General features: G+C 41.2%; 1 non-coding gene across 1 annotated transcript; it reads right to left on the bottom strand.

The window, feature by feature from the left end:
- Window positions 1–19,370: 19,370 nt before the first annotated feature.
- On the bottom strand, window positions 19,371–19,511 carry LOC116528299. The gene has a single exon (XR_004258976.1). It is a non-coding gene; the product is annotated as a U4 spliceosomal RNA (small nuclear RNA).
- Between the last annotated feature and the right edge of the window lie 7,806 nt (window positions 19,512–27,317).

The raw sequence follows: 27,317 nt of genomic DNA, 5'->3' as shown, positions 1-27,317 counted from the left end.
AAGAAAGAGACGCTGCAAGTGATTACAGGGGCATGGCATGGGTAAAATCCCTCAGGGAGAGTGTGCTGAATGAGAAGAGACTGGGTTTAGGAGGGAACACTGAGAAACACCAGCATTTAAGGGACTAGAGGAGGCCAGACAAGGTGGCTCACTCCTGTAATCTCAGCACTTTGGGAGGCTGAGACAGGAGGATCATTTGAGCCCAGGAGTTCTAGACCAACTTGGGCAACACAGCAAGGCCTGTCTTCACAGAAAATACAACAATTAACCAGGCATAGTGGTGTGCACCTGTAGTCCCAGCTATTTGGAAGGCTGAGGTGGGAGGATTGCCTGAGCTTGGGAAATCCAGACTGCAGTGAGCCATCATCGTGCACTGCACTCCAGCCTGGGCAACAAGGCAGCAGAGGAGAATGTCAGGAGTAGGGCTAACAGCAGATGGGTGGCAGGGTAACTTCCACTTTACAGATGAGGAACTGGGTCTCAGATTCCACAGCTTATATAGGGCTATCCAGCTAGGATGGGGCAAAGCTAGTATCAGGTACTTAGCTTCCCAATCACTCATTTCTATTTTACGCAATTGTCATTGTATAAACAAGTGCAACCCCTCCCCCTAAATGTTTCCTCATTTGAATTTCCCTTCCGGGACACTACTCACAGGCAATCTTTCCAAATCTTCCCTGGCTCTTTCTTGTCTAGATGCTAATGATCAAAGGATAAGGCAACTAAAGGGAAAGCAGAGATTTATCTGACCTTGAATTAGGTTATCGGCTAATTCTGAACATTATCTCACCCCTAATTTACATAATAAATCACTCAGTTCTTATTTTCATTTATTTAGTTTGAGACAGGGTCTCACTCTGTTGTCCAGCCTGGAGCGCGGTGGTGCCATCTTGGCTCACTGCAGCCTCAACCTCCAGGGCTCAAGTCATTCTCCCTCATCAGTCCCCCAATTAGTTGGAACTACAGACACACACCACCACACCAGGCTCGTTTTTGTAGAGATGTAGTTTTGTCAGGTTGCCCAGTCTGGTCTGGAATTCTTAGGCTAAGGTGATCCACCTGCCTTGGCCTCCCGAAGCTCTGGGATTACAGGCGTGAGCCACCATCCCCAGCCAAATCACTCAGTTGTTTAGTTTCCCTGTATGTTTAATGAGGAGAAAAGAATCTGCCATTACCTAATGGCCTGAGCTAGAAGTTAAGTGCTATATAAAGTTTAATGATTAAGCGACTTTATTATAGGGTACGGTTGCAAACACAGGCAATGAGAAAATTAGCTTAAGTATCTTGGGTTTTCCTAAAGAGTATCTCTTACATGAGGTCACACGAAAAAACATGTCACCCGACACCTTTCATGTTTAATCAGGACTAGGTTTATTGAAGCTGACAGGATAGCAGGACTGAATGAAGGTCCTTGCCTTCCTGGTATGAGGTAAGCCTGGAAGGTCCCCACCCAGACCTCTCCCCACCCAGACAGTGGGAGAAAAGCTTTGGAGTCAGGCTGCCTGGGTTCACATTCTCCCAGCTGGTGGACACACGGATCCTCAGAGTCTGTTTTCTTATCTGTGAAAAGGATAACAGTGCTGGCCTCAACCAGCTACTATGAGAATTAAGTGAGGTAATGACTCACAAAGCAGGCAGCATGCTGCCTAGAACAGAACAGTTCATAATCATTATTATCGTCATCTTTGTTAAGCTTTGCCCAGGGGTGGAGTGGGGCAGGACCCTAGAACTGTTGCATACCTTGTAATGACCCTAAATCTAGGAGTGAGGGAACCGTGGAGCAGGTAAAAATAGTGTCAAACTCCTCAACGTGTTCCAAGAGGTCAAATGTATTAAATCACAACATTCTGTTTCACGTTTGTCATTAAGGAATTTTTAACAGAAGCAACAAAACCTCAAGAGAAGGGTGCCTGACAGAGAACAAGCTTGTGATCACATCCCTACATACCGAGAGATGAGACCCCTCACAAGGCGTTAAGAAAGCGTCCAGTCCTGCATGCTGCCTGGGGTTGACCTGAGCTCACGCTAAACTAAGGACACCACCAGCCGAGCATTTAGCGCGGTTCCCCACGCTGTCCTGGAATGTTCGAAATTCATCCAAGCGCAGGGCTATCTTTAAAAGGAATCTGTGATTCCTAAAGGGCTTGCCGAGGAGAAGAGAGCGTAGGGCGACCCGGGATGGGGAGCCCCCCCAACCCTTTGCCTAAAATCCTGCATTGCCTCGCTGGGGCAGAACCCAGTGCCGGAGCCTGCGGCCCAGCGAAGCCGCTCCCTGGAAAGGAAAAAAGAAAGAAAAAAAAAAAGGTGGGGATGGAAAGAGGGAAAGGTTTAGGTTTAGGAGAGGAGGCCAGCCAGCCCTGCAGATGCAGCCGTTGCAATTTGGGTCTCTTCTGTCTTCTGACGTAATGCCAGTTTCCTGCTTTCGCGCCGCAGTGTGCAGTTCGCTGGCTGGGAAGTCAGATCAATCGACTGAACGCCAAGATCACTGCCACTATCTTGCGATTTATTTTCCACGAATACACGTTAATTGACCCAAGAGCACCGCCCCCAAATTCCACGACTTTTGGGTTTTCAGGAGGCATTGTTCTCCCCTCCCCCCAGGAAGGCCGCCTGAACGTGCGGCCAGCACCAGGAAACCGCACCGCTCGGGGCTCTGATGGAAGACCTGGGTGGGGTCGGCTCAAACTTTCTGCCCCCAGCTCTTTTGAGATTCCAGACCCCTGGCTTTGTCTTAAGCAAAAGTACTGTCAAAGCGGCAGCGCTTCCTCCCCCTTTCCAGAAGCCGATCGAGGACGTGGGGAAAAGCAACCCTGGAACGTGAAAGGACGCTCCCCAACACCTAACACGCCACAGGGCCGGGATACGCGGCGGCCGCTCCGCCACCTCACGCGCGCCGCGCTAACTGCAGCCCAGCAGCCCCGCAGCCACCGCCGCCACCGCCACCCAGCGGAGCCGAGGGAGACTCCCAAGGGCTCTTTAAATACGAGCTATAAATACTACGGGCGCTCGGCGCGTGCGTCACGACACATCCGGCTTCCGATTGGCCGGAATAACCTCGCTTATTTGCATAGGCCGATTGCACAACCGGGTGGCGACCTCGGCCCGGTGCTGGCGCCCCGCCTTCTGCACCTCTGCAGGCACGCGTGGCCGCGGGTGGGGACAGCGGGGTGGCAGTCGTGGCGTCCAGAGTACCTTGAACTCGGGAACCTTTAAAGTCCTGAGTCAGGCAGAGGTCCTCCGGGACGCCAGTGCCTCTCAGAAGGCTCAGTTTTGGCCTGCTAAGTGCTTCCCATTTAAACCGGGTCTGTTTTATTTCTACAGAAAAGGACATTTTTCAGAGTGACACCCCAGCAAACGCTCTGTGTGGCTCGCAGAGGCTGAGTTTAAGCCACGTGAGACCGGGCCGTGGCGAGAGTCCTGTCCAATGACTTGCGACTAGCGGGTGTTTAAAAAAGGCTTTTTGCATGATCGCTATTAAGACCTCGTTAGCCTGAAAACGAAACAGGGAGGGTTCGAAAATGCAAGATGCGTGATGCCTCCTGGTTTAAACCTAGTTTTTAAAAAATGCACCAGTGAGCCAATATTAAACAGCGACACAGAGACTTTCCCCCATTGCGGTTCTGTGGGTAGAGAATCTCTTGTAGCAATTGAAAATGTTCAGCTCCTTGATTCGGACCCGAGTGGATTCTCTCCAGGGAGCGAGTGGGATGGCGAAGGTTAGCGAGGAGAAAAAAGCCCACGCTTTGGAATGAGGAAAGCAACCCAGTGTTGTGAGGTGGAAAGGCACCAAGGATTCTGTTGCAGGGAGTGCCAGTGATTAGCTGTAGAAATGTGCAAATATTGTTATGTATTAATATTAAGTTGTTACAAAATCACCTGTGTCTTCAGGATGCAAACTGAGAATAGTAACTGTTTCTGCTATTTGCTCCAAACACCAATATGCTATAATGAACTCTACTTTTGAGTGGGATAAATACTTGACGCTTTGTTTTCCAATGTTCTTCTCTTAAAGTGCGCGTGGCACATTCTAAAGTTCCAAGCCTTCCTTTAGCGATATCTGGGATGACTGCTGACAGTATATATGTTGGTGTCCTACACAGTCGGTCCTCAGCAAATGTTAGTGGAATGAATGAGACATAAACATTCAGGAGAGACTAAGCACGTACTAATAACAAAGACCTTGTTAAATTATATTCATAATTGTTCTACTTTGACGTGCTCCCCGCCCCCTCACCACCCCAAATAAAACTCAAAGCTCAAACAGACTTTTGTTATTTGAAGACAGTACTTCACTGCTGAAGGTTGGGTATCTAGCGAATATGCTGTCCTAACAGCTTTTAAAAAGAACAGCGGATTTTAACAGAAGAGCTCCCCCTGCTGTCAAATGGTTTATGGGCAACGTGTCTGGAACGTCTAAAACCTGGAATGGGCCCATTGCAAAGCTGGAAAGCTGAACTTGAAAATATATTTCACTGAGAACATCTCTTAAAGTTACTTTTCATCATTTATTGACAAGCAAGTATGATCATTTTGTAGGGAATACTACCTTAAATATCTTTCTCATATCTGTAGCAATCGAAACCAGTTTAAAACCGATCTTGATTATATTAAAGCAAAAGATGGATTTGTTTCACAGTCATTATTCTCTGCATTAGTATACACCAATGTAACAAAAATATTTTAATCATCGAAATACTTTTTCCAACAATTTTAGTACTGTACGAGTTCAATCATCAAAACTGACTGATTTGAATGCTCACTACTAACATCAGTCTTACACCAGCCTTTCTCTTCTCGGCTTGTTTCCCTGTGCCTTCAATACTGTTTCTGGTATTTCATACTAAGAATAAGTACACTTATAACCACTGCTTTCTTGGTAATAGTCTTTTTTTCCTTAAGTGTTTTAGATGTTTAGATTTTTTTTCTTTAAGTGTTTTAGATGTGACATTCCTTTTTACTAATGCCCTTATTAATATGACAATATGAAAAACTATTTTTTAAAAGTCCCAAGTAACTGTAACTTGAAAACTGCACATCTTGGCTGTTAACTTCCATTGGTTTTCAGAGCTGTTCATCTTGAGGAGAAAAGGGCTACCTTCAGAGGTCGGCTGCTGGTACAGCTTTGAGTCACTAGGAGGTAAGAGGGTAACTGGTAAACCACAAACGAAGCGACAAAGGCGGTGTGTCTCTACCGTAAATGCTAATGTGGGCAGTTCAGCTGCATTTTTCACAATAAGCACTTTACCACACTTTATAGAAGCATATAGATAATGATCTCCAATTATTCTGTGGTTCTCCAGGTTCTCTCAGTTGCAGAGGTAAAAATGGAAATAAGAGTTGGTCTTTATGCAGGAAAATGTGTTTAGAAAAAGCTCTGGGACTCTCCTGGGCCAGGAAGAGACTCTGTTCTTTTGTTAGCCAGGGGCAAACAGGCCAGCACTCTCACAGAAGTGACAAGTACTACTGCTGTTCTAGAACTGGGCTCTGTTACGGGCTGAATTGTCTCCCCCTAAATATATATGTTGAAGTCCTAACTTCCAGTCCCCCCAAATTTGCATGTTGAAGTTCTAATTCCCAGCAACTGTATTTGGAGATAGGGTCTTTAAAGAGATAATTAAGGTTAAATGAGGTCATTTGTGTAGGCCTTAATTCAGTATGGCCAGTGTCCTTATAAGAAGAGCTTGGCTGGGTGTGGTGGCTCACACGTGTAATCCCAGCACTTTGGGAGGCCAACGCGGGTGGATTGCCTGTGGTCAGGAGTTCAAGACAAGCCTGGCCAACATGACCAAACCCTGTCTCTACTAAAAATACGAAAATTGCCTGCCATGGTGGTGCACGCCTGTGATCCCAGCTACTCCGGAGGCTGAGGCAGGAGAAATGCTTGAGCCTGGGAGGTGGAGGTTGCAGTGAGCTGAGATCACGTCATTGCACTCCAGCCTGGGCAACAGAGCGAGATTCCATCTCAAATAAATAAATAAATAAAAATAAAAGAAGAGCTTGGGATAGAGACAGTTGCTTCCACAGAGGAAAGACTATGTGCAGACACAGAGAAAGGCAGCCACTTATAAGTCAGAAAGAGAGGCCTCAAAAGAAACTAAACCTGCTGACACCCTAATCCTGGACTTCCAGCCTCCAGAACTATGAAAAGAACAATTTCTGTTGTTTAAGCTACTGAGTCTGTGGTATTTTGTTATGGCAGCTCTAGTAAACTAACACAGGCCCATATTCCCAGTTAATAGTCCAGAAACCACATCTTTTGCATATGTATAGTCACCAAGTTCACCACACCCTCAAGCCAGTTCTAAAGGTAGAAAATGGATATTGGATGTTGGTGCCATCAGAATATACCTGGCAAAATATTTGCCTTTTTAGTGGTAATTTAAAAAATTGTCATATCTATAGAAGTTCACATTTCTATTGTGCATGCACAGTAGGTAAAAATATTTCAAGACTTGGGGGCAGATTGGCTGTGTGACAAAAGGCTTATGAATTGGCCCAGCTTCTATGAAGTTAGGTCTGCCAGTACCTGAAGTCGGGGAATGATTAGTCAGTGAATTAATCTGTAGTAGACTGCAATGCTGGCTTCTCAGGTCTACCAGCTGAGGGATAGCTTCTGAACTGTGTGGCTAATGGCCTTACTTTTCTTTATGATTGAGCGATTATTTTACCCATATAGCATGAATAGGGGAGTATATGTGTATACATGGGTCTTCTTTCTATATTGACATATGACCTGGGTTTCGTGTATGTTGTCTATTGAAGAACTCAGAAATTCTGGTTAAAATTCAAAACAACTTTTGTTTTTATAAAAATGAATTTACAAAAAAATCCAGTTGGCTTTTCCTTTTTTTTTAAAGACGGGGTTTCAGCATGTTGGTCAGGCTGGTCTTGAACTCCCGACCTCAGGTGATCTGCCTGCCTTGGCCTCCAAAGTGCTTGGATTACAGGCGTAAGCCACCACGCTTGGCTGGCTTTTACTTTACTTTTTACAATGACTCCTTCAGGCATGCTTCCTCATTCAAATACACCTTCTTTTAAGTAATTCTGTTCTATAAATCAGATAGCCTGAAGAACATTATGAGTAGATTAATTACCATTTAATGATGTTAGCACACTCAGAGACCACAGCAAGGTCTCTTGCAGTCCTTACAGTAATCTTCTAATGAAAGTACTATTGCCATCTGCAGTTTTCAAATGAGGCAGTTGATTCTTAGGGTGACTGTATAACTCACTCAAAGTTAATTTCAGAGCTGGATTTCACATCCAAGTCTATTTGACTCCAGGTCTAACCCTTAAAGAACAGAGAATAATATTATGAATATATACAATTGGAATAAAAGTCATAGGCCTAAAACTAACCGCTTTATATGGTAACCTAGAGCAATGTTTCCCTATCAGCAAATGTTGGCCGGGTGTGGTGCCTCACACCTGTAATCCCAGAACTTTGGGAGGTTGAGGCGGGTAGATCACTTGAGGTCAGGAGTTTGAGACCAGCCTGGCCAACGTGGCGAAACTGTCTCTACTAAAAATACAAAAATTAGCCAGATGTGGTGGTGGGCACCTGTAATCGCAGTTACTCAGGAGGCTGAGGCAGGAGAATTGCTTGAACTTGGGAGGTGGAGGTTTCAGTAAACCCAGTTTGCGCCACTGCACTCTAGCCTGGGTGACAGAGTGAGACTTTGTTGCAAAAAAAAAAAAAGAAAAGAAAATGTTAGTCCCATGTGATATGTTTAAGTAGCATGAAGAATAAAGAAAGGTTCCATGATCAAATAAATTTTGGAAATAGTATGTTGAACAATATTTTAAAACTGTAGAACTGTGTAACATTAATGGGAGCCATTCGTATCGGTAATCATGGCAGATTTCTATAGTTATTACAACAATGTCCTAGGCGATGGCAATAAAGTGTCTTGAGTAGAGTTATTTTCTGTTTTGTACAATGGTGTCATTGGGCTATCAATGGGTCTAGAGGTGGCACTAGATGAAAATAATATGAAACCTCCTAACGCACCTGAATACTGTCCTGTTTATGAAGGGTGACTGCCAGCATCATCAGTTTCTATTGTTTTTGAGTTGATAGTTGTTTGTATGAAATAGACTTTAAAAAACAGCTAATTATTTTTAGGGGTTTTCAATGCCTTGCACAATTACTTATATATCTAAAAGATATGCTTGAAAAGCCAAAAGATTTTCTTACTAGTAAGAGACTTTCCAAATCTAGCAGAAGGACATTGGAATAATAAAATGTAAGATTATTTTTGAAATGAACTAAGAATAGGCAGTTGATTCAAGGAAAAAATAGTTGAAATTTGCATGTATGTGCAAATATATAAGCATAAATAGATTAAACTTCTTGAGGGTAGAGGTTTTATTTTTGTCTCTTCATCCTTGCCAAATGCTTGGCTACAGTAGGCATTCGTGCGTTTTATTTATTTATATATTTATTGAGACGGAGTCTCCCTCTGTTGCCCAGGCTGGAGTGCAATCACTCAGCTCACTGCAACCTCTGCCTCCTGGGTTCAAGAGATTCTCCTGCCTCACTCTTCCAAGTAGCTGGGATTACAAGCGTGTGTCACCGCACCTGGCTAATTTTGTATTTTTAGTAGAGATGGGGTTTCACCATGTTGATCAGACTGGTCTCAAACTTTTGACCTCAGGTGATCCACCCACCTTGGCCTCCCAAAGTGCTGGAATTACAGGTGTGAGCCACCATGCCTGGCCTCTCATGCACTTATTTAACTTTTATTGAGTTCCTTCTATGTGTGAGGCATGATTCTGGTCCAGGCACTAGAATTAAGAGTGAAAAAGTAGACTTTTGTCCTCATGGAGCTTACATTTTTCTGGGTAGAGATAGAGAATAAAATAGAAAAAAAAGAAGCTGGTGGCGGGGTAGGGACAGAAATGAAGCCATTCATTAGGTAATGGATATTGAACAAGTTGTAAGGTCAATAGCTAGGAGTTCCGAGGGTAAATGCACTGGTAGGAGAGAAAAGCCTTGAAAGAATCAGTGTTGTAGAAGATAATCTAATTATTGATAACAATAAGGTGAAGTCATGACTAGAAGTAGGAGGATGAAATGGAGGAAGATTAAAAGATCATGAGAAAGAAGGAGATCAAGAAACTGGGAAGGTGTAATGTTGAATGGGATAGCACAAGGATGTCACAGTTTTGGAAAAGAGTGACCAAAGCAGAGTGAAGAAGGAGACAGTGAGCCATGTGCTGCAATCTTCAATGAGGGACATGAAGTAATTTAAGAGATCATAGATGACAGCACAAACAAGGATAGGCTCTCATAAAGCTGGGTAGAATAACTTTGTAGGAGTTGGAGTTTTTGAGGGCAGAGAGAGAAGAAATGGTTTGCAAATGGCAATTTATGTAAGTTCAGGTCAAAGGAAAAAGGAAGTGAGAAGACAGTCGGGGAAGTGTGTCCTTAGGAGCAACTTTCTATGGGGCCAAGAATGTGATGGAAACACCTTTATTTCCTGAATGAATGAATGTTGAATTTTCACGTAGAGTCATTTAGAATAATTTCAAACTTAATTAGCCTTTTGAATTAATTTAAGTTTAAAGTAATGCATTCGAATTTCTTTTGTTCCCACACTTTCTTATTTATTTTAATATACTCATAAGGATAAAAGTTGGAAGTAGAAGAGACATTTCTGAATTTAAAAGTATGTGTTGAGAAGGCAACTATCATGTTTTTACTTTAGACACTTCAGTATTTTTGAGTTTATTACAAGTAAATACTCCTTTGATAATAAAGGGGGAAAGAAGGTAAGTATTTTTACCATAAATACCTGAAAATCAAGCCATTGAAAAATTAAAATGGGCATCCTGAACAGCTTCCCTTTTATTCCCAGACTACGGTAACTTCAGAAAAGGAAAAAAAACAGTATCTTTTTTTTTTTTTTTGAGATGGAGTCTCACTCTCTCACCCAGGCTGGAGTGCAGTGGCACGATCTAGGCTCACTGCAACCTCCACTTCCCGAATTCAAGCAATTCTCCTGCCTCAGCCTTCTGAGTAGCTGGGAATTACAGGTATGCCACCATAGCTAATTTTTACTAAAGACGGGGTTTCACCATGTTGGTCAGGCTGTCTGGAACTCCTGACCTTGTGATCCACCCACCTTGGCCTCCCAAAGTGCTGGGATTACAGCTGTGAGCCACCTCCACCAGCCAGCAATACCTTTTTTCAGATTGTTCTGCCACCTCCATTTAACCATACAGGAGTTGGGGTCAGATATTTTTCCTGACTACTGAGCAGTGGCCTCTTTCTCTCTGTGGAGCAACAGGCTGTGAAGTTTCCAGGTCACACCTAGGCTCTAACGGATAAATATATACTAGATAGCCCTCCTAAGGTGTATCCTTCCAAGGATAACCCTTCCATAGAAGGGTTAGAGGGGAAAAACTGGGTTTACTCTTTTTTCCATTTTCCAAGTAATTGACTGATTCATACATTATGTCACTGAGCTCTACTAAGTCTTTGGGCAAGCAATTCAATAATACTTTAGGCTAAGTAGTGCTTCCTTTTGGGTCATACCTTATATAGATTAAATAAAATAGGCCTATTTAATAAAAATAAAAACAAAATGAGCACTCACTGTGTAAGACACTGTCTTAAGAGCTGAACTTAGAATATCTCATTTAATCTTCTTTAACTCCTATTTGAGATAGACATTGTTTTAACCTAATTTACAGTTGAGGAAACTGAGACAGAGAGAATAAATATGCTGAGATCAGACAACTATTGTGCTCAGGAACTGGGATAGGAACCCAAGTCTGCCACACCTCAGGGCATGTGCTGTGAACCATAGATGTTACTGCCTCTCTGTTTAGGTGGTTCTGGTGATATTTTAATTTTTGCTGTGTCTTGGGGTTGATTGCCACTGGTACTAGATATTTATTCTATAAGTCTTTAGGGAAATGTCATCAGGATAAGAGAAACTTCAAATTCCCATAAAGATCATCTCAAAATCATTATATGGTGATAAAATAAATTATATTGCTTTAGAGTAGAGCAAGCTTGCCCAACCTGCAGCCCAGGATGATTTTGAATGTGGCCCAACACAAATTTGTAAACTTTCTTAAAACATTATGAGATTTTTTTTTGCCATTTTTTAAAAAGCTCATAAGCTACTGTTAGTGTATTTTATGTGTGGCCCAAGATAATTCTTCTTCTTCCAATGAGGGGCAGGGAGGCCAAAAGAATGGACACCGCTGGAGTAGAGTAAGTGCAATTAATGATGTTATTTTATGCAATTTGAATCCAGAAGTGTTAAGAATACTTGTGACACTTAGCTGAGTGCAACAGCTCACGCCTGTAATCCCAGCACTTTGGGAGGCTGAGGTAATAGGATTGTGTGAACCCAGGAGTTAGAGACCAGCCTGGGCAACATGGCAAAACTCTGTCTCTACTAAAAATAAAAAAATTAGCCAAGTGGGTGGTGCACATCTGTAGTCTTGAGGGAATGTGTTCTCTTTCCAGGTCCACAAGGGGGCATAGTTTTAAGGGCAAGAACTTCCTAGTGCCATGCCCTCCTCCCATCCCTCTCCATCTGGGAGATTTAACAGTTTATGTTTAAATTTCACGGGCATGGGAAGAAACTAAAAATCACTCCAGCGGAAGTTCTAAGGAATTCCTTTCATTGGCCTGGGGTCTTGGAGAAGGTGGGGGTTCCTCCCAGGTTAAAAGTCCCCTTCTTCCACACCCCTTTGGGCTCTATGTTTGGATCCCCTTCCAGGAACACTCCCTTTGAGGAAGCCATCTTTCTCTCTCCTGGATTTTCCCTCTGGAGTCCCCTTCCACACTCTCTCGTGGAAACCTGTCTTCCCATCCTGAACTCCATCTCTCTCTATTCCCTTCCACTCAGTGTGGAAGCTGCTTTCCTCTCCTGGATTCCTTCTTTCTGCATTCTCTCACTCAGCGTGAGAATCAGCTGTTTCTTTCTCTCTCCTTCTGTTTCTCTCTCTCTTTAAATAAATCACTTTCTACAGACACTTTTGAGTCCGACATTTACTGTGCACTGCCCTGTGGTCCCCTCTCTCATTCTTGATAGGGCAGGAGACCAAGAACCTGTAGAAACGTCCTCTTAGGGCACTCTGAACCCCTAAATCCCAATATTACTGTCTCAGCTATTTAGGAGGCTGAGATGGGAGAATCACTTGAGCCTGGGAAGTCAAGGCTGCAGTGAAGGGAGATCATGCTACTGCACTCCAGCCTGGGGGGCAATGGCACTGAGACCCTGTCTTAAAAATAAATAAGAAATAAAATGTGTGTGTGTGTATGTGTGTATATAGAAGATCCTACAGGAGATTAAAAGAATACTTGTGACTCTACCAAAAAAGGGAAAAAAAAAAAAGAAAAAAAAGAAAAGAGCCTATAAAACAGCCCCAGTGATTTTCAGTAACATGTCTGTTCAGCCAGGGTCCTGATAGGAAAGGGATAGCACACGCAGCTGGGATTTTTTAAAAGGATGTGTTTATTAAAGGGATTGTTTACAGAGTTGCAGGTGGATTAAGGGATTAAGAGACCCAACAAGGGATGTTGAGGCATCCAGGGATCAGTAACAGTGAGAAGTCATTAATTTACACATCCAAAGGGCAGGAGAGGAAATGGTATTATCCCAGCCAGTGAGAGTGGTGACCTTGGAAGAGGCCTCCCACAAGAGCTGTGGCTGTCAAAGAACCCAGCCACTATCAGAATAGTCAGCTGGATGAAGTCTCAGTGGGAGAAAACCCTCCAACCAGAAGCCAGAGGGCAATGGACGAGGATGCAAGGTCACCCCTGCTAAGGCACAGAGCAGGGTGGAGAATGGATCTGGGAGCAAACTGAGAAAGATAACCTATTATCTAGCAAGGCCAAATATAAGGGTGATAATTTAGAGCCAAATCGTATCCATTACATAATAGAAACAAAACTACATCTAATAAAGGCAATACCTTAGGAAACAACTGACATATATAGTACATTATTTTAGTTTCAAACTAAAACTAATGAAAGACATTTTAACATACATCTCTGATTTATAGATTGATTAGGATCTCATTCTTTATTTTTCTATAAAAAATAGTTAAGAATTTGCTTTCTGATTGTTTTTTAAAGTTTTTAAATTTAAAAAACAATAGAAGGCCAGGCGCGGTGCCTCACACCTGTAATTCCAGCACTTTGGGAGGCTGAGGCAGGCAGATCACCTGAGGTCAGGAGTTCGAGACCAGCCTCACCAACATGGTGAAACCCCATCTCTACTAAAAATACAAAATTAGCCTGGCGTGATGGTGCATGCCTGTAATCCCAGCTACTTGGGAGGCTGAGGCAGGAGAATCACTTGAACCTGGGAGGTGGAGGCTGCAGTGAGCCAAGATTGTGCCATTGCAGTCCAGCCTGGGTGACAAGAGTGAATCTTCATCTCAAAACAAACAAACAAACAAACAAACAAACCAAACAAAAACAGTGACATGGTCACTATGTTACCTAGGCTGGTCTTGAACTCCTGAGTTCAAGCAATCTTCCTGCATCAGCTTCCCAAAGTGCTAGGATTACAGGTGTAAGCCACCACGCCCAGACTCTTTGATGTTTCTTTTTAAATTTTTTGTTTAGAAATAATTTTAGGCTTATTGAAAAGGTGCAAATATAAGATAGAGTTCCTGCATACTGTTCACCTGGCTTCCCCCTAATGATAATAACTTATATAAGCATACTACAATTATCAATGCCAGGAAGCTACCATTGTTACAACATTATTAACTAAACTTATTCATTTCACCAGTTTTCTCCCTAAAGTCCTTTTTCTGTTTGTTTGTTTGGCTCCAATATCCCACACTGAATTTTGTTGTGTTTCATTAGACTTCTCCAATCTGTGAGAGTTCCTCATTCTTTCCTTGTCTTCAAATGATCTTGACACCTCTAATGAATCAGTTATTTGGTAGAAAGCCTCTCAATGTGGATTTGTCTGATGTTTTCTCGAGATTAGACAGAACTGCATTTTTAGCAAGAATATGCTGGAGTCATGTATCTTTCTCTGCAAAACATTTCAATGATGATGTTAATGTGTCTTAGAAACAGAGTCTTACTCTGTTTTCCAGACTGGAGTGCAGTTGCACCATCATAGCTCATTATAGCCTTGAAATCCTGGGCTCAAGTGTTCCTCCTACCTCAGCCTACCAACTAGCTAGAACTATAGGCATGTGTCATCATGCTCTGCTAATTTTCAATTTTTTTTTTTGGTAGAAGCAGGGGACTTGCTATGCTGCACAGGCTGGTCTTGAACTTCTGCGCTTAAGTGATACTTCTGCCTCGGCCTCCCCAAGTGCTGGTATTATAGGCATGAGCCACTGTGGCTGGCCTATTATTACTAAAGATAACAAAACTTTCCCCACCTTTTTTATTTTTTAATTTGAGGAACGATTGGATTTTCGGAATACTTAATATAGTTATATGATTTTTGACAAAGGAATAAAAAATTTAAATTTGTTTAATACTAGAACATTAGACTGATTGTTTCTTTCATTAGTCTTCAAGTGCTGGCAATGTGCTGGAACAGTCTTTAAAAGCAAATGATAGCTCACTCTGAAGTACTAATTTAAGAGCATGGCATGTCTCCAAAACTCATTTAAGAAACCAAGTGGTTAATTAAAACTTAAATCAGATTATTTGAGTGGGTTTTAATAAGTGTGCTGTGGTGCAGGCAAAAATGATGATGGAATATCCTCTGAAAATTTTATGTCATTATTTTGGGGACCAATCCAAAGATCATTTACTACAGATAAATAATGATAAAATGAATATAATGATGACAGCAATTTTGAGCTAGTTAAGAATTTGTCAATTAAATTGTTTTGAATACCTTCCAAATAAATGTTAAATTTGAGTGAACATGGAAAATGGCACATTATCTAAATTACATTTTTATTGGCATAGATAATAGTGTGACATTACCCAAAATGACTAAGGATCAGAAGGCTAAACAGACCCAAGCATTAGATACGTAAATACTTAATAATTGCCTCTAATAAAAAGAGAGTTTAAAATAAATGATGTCTTTGAATTGTGATTTTTATAATAAAAATGAGAATTAAAACTAAAGATTTAATAAGTTATAGTCTTTTTAAAAGAGATTTTAATTCTGTACCCTCTTCGTATCTGATTCCAATTCCCCAGAGGCAAACATCTTCAGCTCTTTTTAGCTCTTATAGTATTTACTTCCATATATGCAAATACCCTTGCCCTGTGATATGGTTTGGCTGTGTCCCCACCCAAATCTCATCTTGAATTGTAACTTCCACAATTCCCATGTGCCCTGGGACGAACCCAGTGGGAGGTAATTGAGTCACAGGTGGTTCTTTCCTGTGCTGTTCTAGTGATAGTGAATACGTCTCGTGAGATCTGATGGTTTTTAAAATGGAGTTTCCATACACAAGGTCTCTTTCTTTGCCTGCTGCCATCCATGTAAGATATGACTTGCTCCTCCTTGCTTTCTGCCATGACTGTGAGGCCTCACAGCCATGTGGAACTGTAAATCCATTAAGCCTCTTTATTTTGTAAATTGCACAGTCTCAGGTATGCCTTTATTAGCAGCGTGAAAATGGACTAATATAATAAATTGGTACTGGGAGAGTGGGGTGCTGCTGAAAAGATATCTGAAAATGTGGAAGTGACTTTGGAACTGGGTAACGGGCAGAGGTTGGAACAGTTTGGAGAGCTCAGAAGAAGACAGGAAAATATGGGAAAGTTTGCAACTTCCTAGAGTCTTGTTGAATGGCTTTGAACAAAATGCTGATAGTAATATAAAAAATGAAATTCAGGCTAAGCTGGTTCAGATGAGATGAGGAACTTGCTGGGAACTGGAGCAAACATGACTCTTGCTATGTTTTAATAAAGAGACTGGTGGCATTTTGCTCCTGCCCTGAAGATTTGTGGAACTTTGAACTTAAGGGAGATTTAGGGTATGTGGCAGAAGAAACTTCTAAGCAGCAAAGCTTTCAAGAGGTGACTTGGGTGCTGTTACATACATTCAGTTTTAAAAGGAAAACAGATCATAAAAGTTCAGAAAATTTGCAGCCTGATGATGGCATAAAAAATAGAAACCTATTTTCTGAGGAAAAATTCAAGCTGGCTGCAGAAATTTGCATAAATAGCGAGGACCCAAATATTCATCCCCAAGACAATGAGGAAAGTATCTCCAGGGCACATCAGAGACCTTTGCAGTAGCCACTCTCATTACAGACCCAGAGGCTGAGAAGGAAAAAGTGGCTGGGCCCAGGGTCCCTCTGCTGTGTGCAGTCTAGGGATTTGGTGCCCTGTGTCTCAGCTGCTCCAGCTGTAACTGAAAAAAGCCAAGGTACAGCTTGTGCCATGGCTTCACAGGGTGCAAGCCCCTAGCCTTGGCAGCTTCCACATGGTGTTGAGCCTGTGGGTGCACAGAAGTCAAGAACTGAGGTTTGGGAACCTCTGCCTAGATTTCAGAAGATGTATGGAAACACCTGGATGTCTAGGCAGAAATTTGCAGGATGCTCAGGGAGAACCTCTGCTAGGGCAGTGCAGAAAGGAAATGTGGGGTCAGAGCCCCCACACAGAGTCACTGCCTAGTGGAGTTGTAAGAAGAATGTCACCATCCTCCAGATCCCAGAATGGTAGATCAACTGACAGTTTGCACCATGCTCCTGGAAAAGACATAGACACTCAGTGCCAGCCCATGAAAGCAGCTAGGAGGGAAGCTGTACCCTGCAAAGCCACAGGGGTGGAGCTGCCTAAGACCAGGGGAACCCACCTCTTGCATCAGCATGACTTGCATGTCAGACATGGAGTCCAAGGAGATCATTTTGGAGCTTTAAGATTTGACTGCCCTGCTTGATTTCAGACTTGCATGGGCCTGTAGCCCCTTTGTTTTGGCCAATTTCTCCCACTTGGAATGGCTGTATTTACCCAATGCCTGTACCCCCATTGTATCTGGGAAGTAACTACTTGCTTTTGATTTTACAGGCTTATAGGAGAAAAGGACTTGTCTTATCTAAGATGAACCTTTGGACTGTGGACTTTTGAGTTAATGCTGAAATGAGTTAAGGCTTTGGGGGACTATTGGGAAGGCATGATTGGTTTTGAAATGTAAAAAGAACATTAGATTTGGGAGGGGCCAGGGGTGGAATATGTTTGTCTGTGTCCCCACCCAAATCTCATCTTAACTTCTAACTCTCATAATTCCCACGTGTTGTGGGGGAAACTGGCAGGAGGTAATTGAGTTATGGGGATGGATCTTTCCCATGTTGTTCTCCTGATAGTGAATGAGTCTCACAAGATCTGACGGTTTTAAAAATGAGACTTTCCCTACACAAGCTCTCTCTCTTTGCCTGCCGCCATCCATGTAAGATGTGACTTGCTCCTCCTTGCCTTCCGCCATGATTGTGAGGCTTTCCCAGACATGTGGAATTGTGTAAGTCCAATAAACCCCTTTCTTTTGTAAATTGCCCAGTTTCAGGTATGTTTTTATTAGCAGTGTGAAAATGGACTAATACACACTGTTATTTAAAGGGGTTTAATATTAGCTATTGACTTTTTACTATGGAAGGTGAGGGTTTAGCTTACCTATAGTTACATACCCTCCTTCTATTTCCCTAACACATTATGATTTTACCGTAATTCTTGGTAAGATGATATTCAGCATTTAAAATACTAGGAGTATGTGAAAATTACTTGTAATTAAGCCATGTAAGGGGATTATGATTCGATTTCCTGCTCTGAGCAACTTTTTTTTTCCCTTGGAATTGATAATTGTCTCTGTTGTTTGCTTAGTTTTATATCATTAATCCTAAACCTCTCTGCTAGAAGTGTCACATCATAAAGTGATACAACAATTGCTATCTTTCCTTCTCTTTTCTCTCCTCCTTCCCTCCTTCCTTTCCTCCCTTTCTCTTCCTCCCTGCTTCCTTCCCTCCCTCTCTCCCACCCTCCTTCCTTCCTTCCTTTCTTTTCAATCTTTTTCTTTCTCTTTCTCTCTCTTTCTTTCTCTCTTTCCTTCTTTCTTTCTCTCTTTCCTTCTCTCCCTTTCTCTCTTTGTCTCTCCGCACTCCTGGTGCTCTTTCTTACTTCAGTCTGGACTGGTTGCTCTCTCAACCAGCCTGCTATACAGTTCTTCTCCTGGGATCTTCCTTCACTTTCATACTGAGTACCCCATTTGCTTTTCCTTACAGTTTATTGGCTTGCTTGTATTGGCTGGACCACTTCCTCTAGTATCTTCTTGGACAAAGTAAATAAGAATTAAATCTTTTCAGACGTCACAAGTTTGAAAATTTCTTATTCTATCATTGCATTTACTTGATAATTTGGTGAGGTATAGAATGCTGGGTTTGAAATAATTTTTCCTCAGTACTGTGAAAGCTGCTTACTATTATCTTCTAGACTTAAAGCTGCTGTAGAGAGACCAGTGACATTCTGATTTCTGATGCTGTGTGTTTGGCTTGTATTGTTTTCTGTACTGAAAGCTTTAGGCTATTCTCTTTGTCCTAGTGATATGAAATTTCAGTATTTATGCATTTTCCCATCTATTGTATGGGTATTTGATGGGTCTTTTTAAGGTGGAAAGATATATTCTTTAGATGTAGGAAATTGTCTTTAATTTTTAAAAATAATCTTTCAAATTTAGTATTCTCTTTTTTCTCTTTCTGGGACTACTCTTAATCATATGCCTGCCAGTACTTGTAGGTCATTTTCCTTGGGTTGGTCAGTTTCCCACACTAGGAATTCTCTGGGAGTGAAAAGTCAGGCTGCCGGTGTTTGAAGGCCCAATAAAAGAAAATGGCTATGAAATTTCACCATTCTGTATATGAACACTCAACCATCCATCAACTGAAAATGAAAGCCTCAAGCTCAGAGACTGTCTTTCTGGTTCAACTTCACCAGAAAATAAGTTTCTCATCAAACAAGTTAGAGGGCAAAGTAATCATTTAGCTATCTAGGGCACATAAGGAGACACAGAGGTCACATGGCTTTCCACAGACTTCCAACCAATTCTACTATTTTGGTCACAGTCTCACCTCCATGAAAGTTACCATGTACTTTCAAGTTCTGAACTTTTCCAGGGTCCTAGGGTTTGTTTGTTGTTGGAATTCCCTCACTGCCTGGTTTTGGTTTCCCCTTCCTGAGGTTTGTTAAGTCAGTTACCATATACTCAACTGCTTTCTTTCATTAAAAAATTTCTATGCATCTGTCTCCATTACAATTTTTTTCCTTGTAATATTTTAATTTTTGAACTCTTAACTATTATTTGAGTATGATTTAGAAAGAAGAGAGAATACAGGTTTAAAGAAACTATGTCTACTGCATCTTTATTACAAGGCTATATGTAATATATATGTATAATATACAATATTATATTTGGTCACCATAGAGACTGTCAAAAATTGCTAATGTCAACTATATTGCAAGTCTTCATGGCAGGGTATTGGGAAATGTTTTCAATTAGCAATAATTGTGCCTCAGATAAACTTCATTGGCTATGATACTGCCACTGGGCAAAGCTTATGTTTAATATTTTAAATGTGGATTATGAGAGACTATAAGAAACATTTTCAGTTGCATGAAATAAATAATCTGACAAGAATCTTTGCCTCCTGTTATCTGAGATTTTTCATGTAAATATACATTTTACAGCGGGAAGATCGCATAGCTTTACCACATAGATTCATTGTTTATCATACTGACAGTAAAAAACACAAAAGAAAAACGTTAAAATTTATTCATACTCCCACCATTTAAAAAGAATAATCAATTATTATACAGAATAAAAAGTAAAAGTACAATTCCCACTTCCAGGAAGATGGAATAGATTACTTTTTCCTGTTCTTCCCACTAAGAACAACTAAAAACCCTCAACATTATATACAAAACAAACATAAGAGAAGAGTCTGAAGTGGGAAGAGCGGAAAGCAGACTGGCTATGAACCTAGGAACCTGAGGATCAACATGCTGGTAAGTTCCCCGGGGTTTTCTTTTTGCCTTCTATATCCCAGCCCTGGAGCTTAAAAACCTGGTTACCCAGAAACACTAACTTGATTCGACAAAACAAACAACCAAACAACCCCGACAAAAGCCTGCTCTCTCTAGCCAAAGGAGTAGGAAAGAGGCAACCTATAAAACCAGAAACCTTTTAGACAATATTCACCCTGCTATAGCCAAACACCACAGAAAAAACTGGGGCCCCACCCTCACCTATACCAGCGAAAGCCACGTGGTGGAGCCCAGCCTTCCCGCCTCAACAGGCTGTTACTTTTATTCCTGGGATAGGTAACAAGGCAGGCCCCCTGCTGTGTCACTGAAGACCAAGGGGAGAGTCTTGACATCAACCTCCACCAGGCAGCAAAGGAGCTACCTACCCCTTCCCACTGATTTGGTGTCAAAGCAGGCCTATTGGAGTCAAGACTTTTACCATTACCCAGCAGTAATGAGACCATGCCACCATGGATGGCTGGAACTCTCACTGCTGCCCCAATCTTCAAAATACAATTTATCAAAATTTGTAGGACACAGCTAAAGCAGTGGGGAAGAAATTTATAGCATGAGTTGCTTACATTAAGAAAGAGAAAAAGTATCAAACTAGTAACCTAAGTTCCCACCTCAAGAGCCCGGGGGGGAAAAAAAGAGCAAAATAAACCCGAAGTATGCAGAAGGAAGGAAATAATAAAGAGCAGAAATCTGTGAAATTGAAAACAGAAAGCAATAGAGAAAAATCAATGAAACAAAGAGCTATTTTTTTTTCTTTTTTTGGTAAAGGTCAATAAATTTGACAAACCTCTAGCAAGACTAACAAAGAAAAGGAGAAGACACAAATTACCAATATCAGGAATGAAATAGGAGTATCACTACAGATTCTGCACCTGTCAAAAGGATGAGGAAATACTATAAACACTTGTCACAAATAAGTTTGAAAACTTAAGAAAAATAGAACAATTCCTCAAAAAACACGAACTACCACAACTCACCCCAAATAAAATAGATAGTTTGAATATCTTTGACATTTTCAAGAAAATCAGACTCATAATTAAAAACTCCCAACAAAGAAATGTTCAGGCCCTGATGGTTTCAGTGGATAATTCTATGAAATGTTTAAAGAAGAATTAATATCAATTCTACACAATCTTTCCCAAAAAAAAGAAGAGGGGAAGTTTACAAATTCATTTAATAAAACTACTATTATCCTGATATCAAAGCCAATGACAATACCCAACATAAAAATGAAAACTGTGGACCAATATCCCTCATGAATATAGATGCAAAAATCCTTAACAAAATATTAGCTAATATAATTTGGCAAGATACAAAAAGAGTTATATACCATGACCGGCAATATTTATTCCAGGGATGCTAGGCTGGTTCAATATTTAAAAATCAGTCAATGTAATCTATCATATTAACAAGTTAAAAAAGAAAAGTTACATTATTATATCAATTACTGTAGAAAAAGCATTTATAAAAATTTGACACATTCATGATAAAAACTCCCAGAAAAATAGTATAGAGAGAAACTTCCTCAACTTTATAAGGAGCATGTATATACCTATACCTAACATTATGCTTAATGGGTAAAAAATTAAATGCTTACCTTTTATGATAGGGAAAAAAGGCTAGTACGTTAGCCTTATCACTCTTATTCAACATAGTGCAATAAGGTATGAAAAGGAAATAAGTATATAAACTGGAAGGAAAGAAACAAAATTATCCCTATTTGCAAATGATATGATTGTCCACATATAAAGTCCTAAGGAATCCACAAAAACAATTTCCTAGAACTAATAAGTGAATTCGGCAAGGTCACAGGATATGAAATAAACATAAGAAAGTCAATTGTATTTCTATACCAGCAATGATTTCCAGGACACCGAAATTCAAAATACAATACCATTTTCAATGGCTAAAAAAAAAAATGAAATATTTAGGTGTAAATCTAACAAAACACGTACAGGACTTGTGTGCTGAAGACTACACAGTGCTGATGAGAGCAACTGAAGAAGATATACATAAATGGATAGGTATCCCATGATCATGGATTGGAAGATTCAATATGGAGAATACATCAATTCTCTCCAATATTTTTCTTTTCTTTTTTTCTTTCTTTATTTACATTTTATATAAAAATTTTAAATAGAGATACGGTCTTGCTATATTGACCAGGCTGGTCTCAAACTCCTGGCTTCAAGCAATTGTCCCATCTCAGACGCCCAAAGTGTTGGTATTACAGGTGTGAGCCACTGTGCCCAGCCAGCGCTCTCCAAATTGACATGCAGTCAATCTCTTTAAAAAAAATTTTTTTTTCAGGCCAAGTCTTACTTTGCTACCCAGGCTGGCGTGTAGTGGCACAATTTCGGCTCATTATGACCTCTGCCTCCTGGGTTCAAGCACTTCTCCTGCTTCAGCCTCCTGAGTAGCTGGGATTACAGGCATGTGCCACCATGCCTGGTTAATTTTTGTATTTTTAGAAGAGACATGGTTTTGCCATGTTGGCCAGGCTGGTCTCGAACTCCTGGTCTCAAATGATCCACCCACCTCCGCCTCCCAAAGTTCTAGTATTACAGGTGTAAGCCACCGTGCCCAGCTGCAGGTCAATTTCTGTAAGAATTCCTAGAAGATTTTATTGCAGATATGTATAAGATTATCTTACAATTTTTATGAAGGGGCAAATACATAAGAATGTATAAAACAAATTTGAAAAATAGGAATTAGTCTGCTTAATTTTGAGATTGTGTGGTATTGTTGAAGGGAAAGACAGACAGACCTGAGAAACAGAACCCAGAAGAGAACCCAGAAGTTGCCCCACACAAATATATAAACTGCTGCAATGAAAATTCTTCCACACATATCTTTACATGCTCATATTATATCTGTAGGATGGGTGCAATTTATGAATCATACTGTATGTATATGATACATGTTAGTATGCATATGATACACTCCCAAATTACCCTTGTGAGTATTATTTTAATGTGTGAGACCTGGAGAAATTTTCTGTTATGGGGATTAGGGCTGGAGTTGCAGGTTCCATTGAAAGCCACTTCTCCCTATGGTAGTTATCGTACTGCCTAGCTAGACATTTAAATCTCAATTATGTGTAAATAAGGTATTATTGCTTACCTGTTAACACTGACCTACTCTTAGAGAAAGGTCGTGTTTTTGTACTACCGTCTTTGGATTCAAAATCAGAGACCAAAAAAAAAAAAAAAAAAATAGGACTTAAATACTTCAGAGCCAGCCTTAGGCCTAATTTCAGTCAAAGGTTGGGTTGGTCTCTGTTCCTAGCCTGATTTTTCTAGGCTTTGCTCTAGACACTTCATAAATCCCCCTTTACTCCCTTTTTCTCTGTCCTCATAAACTTGCTAAACTTATTTTCTAAAAAAAGAAAAACAAACTATAGTAACAATCATTTAGGGAACTTTACATATTTAGCCAAATATGCATTTTCTTTTACAAAATTTGCCTTATAAGTCTGGAATTTTATGCAGTAATGAGCAGACTAGGGGAGTGTGTAGAAAAATGAAAGAGCAATCCTAATGCACTAAAAAATCAGACTGTAGGCTGGCGTGGTGTCTCAGCTTGTAATCCCAGCACTTTGGGAGGCCAAGGCAGGCAGATCACTTGAGGTCAGGAGTTCAAGACCAGCATGGCCAACATGGCAAAACCCTGTCCCTACCAAATATACAAAATACAGTCAGGCATGGTGGTACACGCCTGTAGTCCCAGCTACTTGTGTGGCTGAGACCCAGAGAATTGTATGAATCCAGGAGGCAGAGGTTGCAGTGAGCCAAGATCCCTCCACTGTATTCCAAACTGAGCAACAGAGTGAGACTCTGTCTCAAGAAAAGAAAAAGAAAAAAGAAAAACATCAGACTGCAGAGGATCCCTTGTCCTGTATGGGCCTGGTTAGCATGGCATTTCCTACCTGCCTTCTATTTCTGAACCGGTAGGCTATGCATATCCATGATGTATTTAAGGTAATAGACCAATCTTCAAGGACCTGTGAACTCTTCTCTTTCCTTGCCCAGCAAAAATGCCAACAAAGGAGAAAAATGAAGGAGTTTCAACAAGTAGACAAGTGTCTGAGCGACTCACCTACTTCTTGGCTAAATCTTTATTCTCCTGTTGCCCCTTGAAATGTAGTAGGTAACACATGCAGCCAATGAATGGACAAAATTATTGGAGAATAAGCTATGAAAAAATGTTGAAGTCCAAACTCAGCTTCAAAGAAGGCCTCACATCATCCCTTTCTTGACCTCAGCTCAACTCCTCTCTTCTGGGTGTTTCTTACCTGCTTTTCTTTCCATGTCCTGAGATTCCCCTTTTGCTGCTGACAACATAAACTACTGATTTAGTAAGGGCTGGATTGAACTTTGGAATAAAGCTCAAGCTAGTCACGGTGGCTCATGCCTGTAATCCCAGCACTTTGGGAGGCTGAGACAGGTGGATGACAAGATCAAGAGATGACCATCCTGGCCAACATGGTGAAACCCCGTCTCTACTAAAAATTAGCTGGGCATAGAGGCACACGTCTGTAGTCCCAGCTACTTGGGAGGCTGAGGCAGGAGAATAGCTTGAACCTGGGAGGCGGAGGTTGCCCTGAGCTGAAATCACACCACTGCACTCCAGCTGGTTACAGAGTGAGACTCTGTCGGGAAAAAAACCAAAACAAACAAACAAAAAAAACCCAAAAAACCCAAGCACAGCTTTTTCCTCCTCTCCATCATTTTTTCCTTTAAGTTAGGACATGTGATATTTGTAAACATTAGCCAAATATCGATACTTTGCAACCAACATTGTGTTTTGAAAACAGGAGTCTTGTATTTTTATTAAGGAACTGATATGTCTGAAGTTTCTAGGACTTTAGCCACTCATGGTTCTGTTAAATATTGAAGAAAAATATGTAAGAAGAAAAATGATTGATGGACTGTTTTGAATAGGAGGATAGCTGTGGTTGTTATTTTTTTCCTTCCTCCTGCACACACCTCAGGAAGGAAAATACAAAAACACCCCTTAGCCTACTCTCTTGAGAAGTGCTCCTTAAGCTCAGAATAACCCCAAACAAGCAAAACCTTTATGTTGAGCAGAGAGTGGGTGTGGAGGAGAACGTTGAAAGAGACATGGAACAGTGGGCTCTTCTTAGAAAGACACTCTGTTTTCACTGTCTCTGCTGTTTACCAAGGAAAAAGATGGTAGAAAATGTACCCATTATATGAGTTGTTTGAATCTCTAAATTTGGCTTCAGTTTCTAAGCTGAACAACCTGTGTAAATAAAACTAAAATTATTTCGGGTTTCTGCATGCAATATTTTTCCCCTTTTTTTTTTTTGACTGTGGTTGGCACTCCAGTTTGGATCAAGCCTGTTAGTAAAACACCAGGGAGTGTAGACACAAAAGACTTCCTGAATGAGCCCCTCTGTTCATCAACACTCAACCCCTAAGTGGAAATCACTTGTCCTTTGGGGAAGTAAAACATTTTTGATATTTGGATATTTGGTCTTCTTTTTGAAAGACCATAGTCCCATGGAACATTAGACTGTATTCACCTTGATGGTCCCATATTTTCAACTGTTTATTATAAATATTCTAACTTGTTGCCTTGTCATTATTTTAGAGTCAACCTATCTAAAACCAACTTTATCATTTCTCTTTTTCTGGTCCCTGACCAAATTTATTCATTTTTTTGTTTGTTTTTGAGATGGAAGTTTCACTGTTGTTGCCCAGGCTGGAGTGCAATGGCGCGATCTCAGCTCACTGCAACCTCCTCCTCCCCTCCTGGGTTCAAGCGAGTCTCCTGCTTCAGCCTCCCGAGTAGGTGAGATCACAGGCAGCCACCACCATGCTCAGCTAATTTTGTATTTTTTTTTAGCTGAGACAAGGTTTCACTATGTTGGCCAGGCTGGCCTCAAACTCTTGACCTTAGGTGATCCACCTGCCTCGGCCTCCGAAAGTTCTGGGATTACAGGTGTGACCCACTGTGCCTGGCCAATTTATTCATTTGTTGGGGGAAAAAATTGCTTGTGTTATTTGTACCAGGGACAGGGCTAGGTGCCAGGACTGGAGGTGAATGGGGCAGATATCATCCCATCCCTTATAGAGTTTACATTCTAATTAGTGAGATCAGATATTAAACATTCATTACCTTAATGATTGTATACTTACAATTGAGGTAAATGTGATAGAAGAGATGTACATGTGTAATGAATGTGTTTACATGAGAGAATGTGACCTAACCTGGAGACACAGGAAAATCCCATTGAGGAAGCAGTGTCTGAGCTGTACCCTACAATCACTAGACATTTTCTGACAGGGTACTATGGAGTGTGTTCACGAAACAGCTTGAGGAAAGGATCCTAATTGTGATAAAACATGACATGTGAAAAAAACTGAAAAAAGCTGGGGTGGCTGGAACAGAGAATGAGAGAGTGACAAAATTTAGTTGGGGATGTAGGCAGGGCTTAGAGCATAAAGGACTTTGAGCCATGTGAGAGATTTTGAATATTATCCTAAAAGCAACAGAAGGCCATTGAATGATTTGAAGCAGGAGAATGATATACCATCAAATTTAACTTAAAAAGGATGAAATAAAATAACTCTGAGTTCTATGAGCAGAATGGAAACAGACTCTGGTAGTTAAAATTTTTGTTGATCTAGCCACTTTCCCTTCCCCCAGTGCTGGTGACAGAACCCCTCTGCTTATGGGGAGCCCTTTCCATAGGACTTGGTGGAATTGACTCTTCCTCATTGCCCAGCACAGGACTGGGCATATAACCCATTTCTAACCAATGGCAGTTCCCTATTCTTCTGGCCTTAGTGTTTAGTTCAGGATTGGGCACGTGATCCTGGTTAGATTAACCAATGCCCCCTCTAAGTTTTGCTCAGACTCTCAGGGAAAAGGTAATCCTTGTTCCTCTGGATTGCTACCTGTAAGAACCGGGTCAGATCAGCAAGAAAAGATCAACAATCTTTTCCATCATTTGCAGAGAGCCACCTGAGAATAAAACCATCACGTGGGGAACTCCAACTAAGAGTTAAAAACAGGCAAGGCTCAGTGGCTCACACTGTAATCCCGGCACTTTGGGAGGCTGAGGCAGGTGGGTCACTTGAGTCCAGGGGTTTGAGACCAGCCTGGGCAACATGGCAAACCCTTGTCTCTACCAAAAAAAAAATTAGCCGGGCATGTGGCACATGTGTGTAGTCCCAGCTACTCAGGAGTCTAAGGTGGGAGGATTGTTTGAGCCCAGGAGGTGGAGGTTGTAGTGAGCTGAGATTACATCACTGCATTCCAGACTAGGGACCCTGTCTCTAAGATGAAATAAAAT

Source organism: Sapajus apella, unplaced genomic scaffold (assembly GCF_009761245.1).
Source record: "Sapajus apella isolate SASKATOON/1434 unplaced genomic scaffold, GSC_monkey_1.0 scaffold2, whole genome shotgun sequence".
Classification (NCBI taxonomy): Eukaryota; Metazoa; Chordata; class Mammalia; order Primates; family Cebidae; genus Sapajus; species Sapajus apella.
This window is presented reverse-complemented; position numbering and strand designations above follow the sequence as displayed.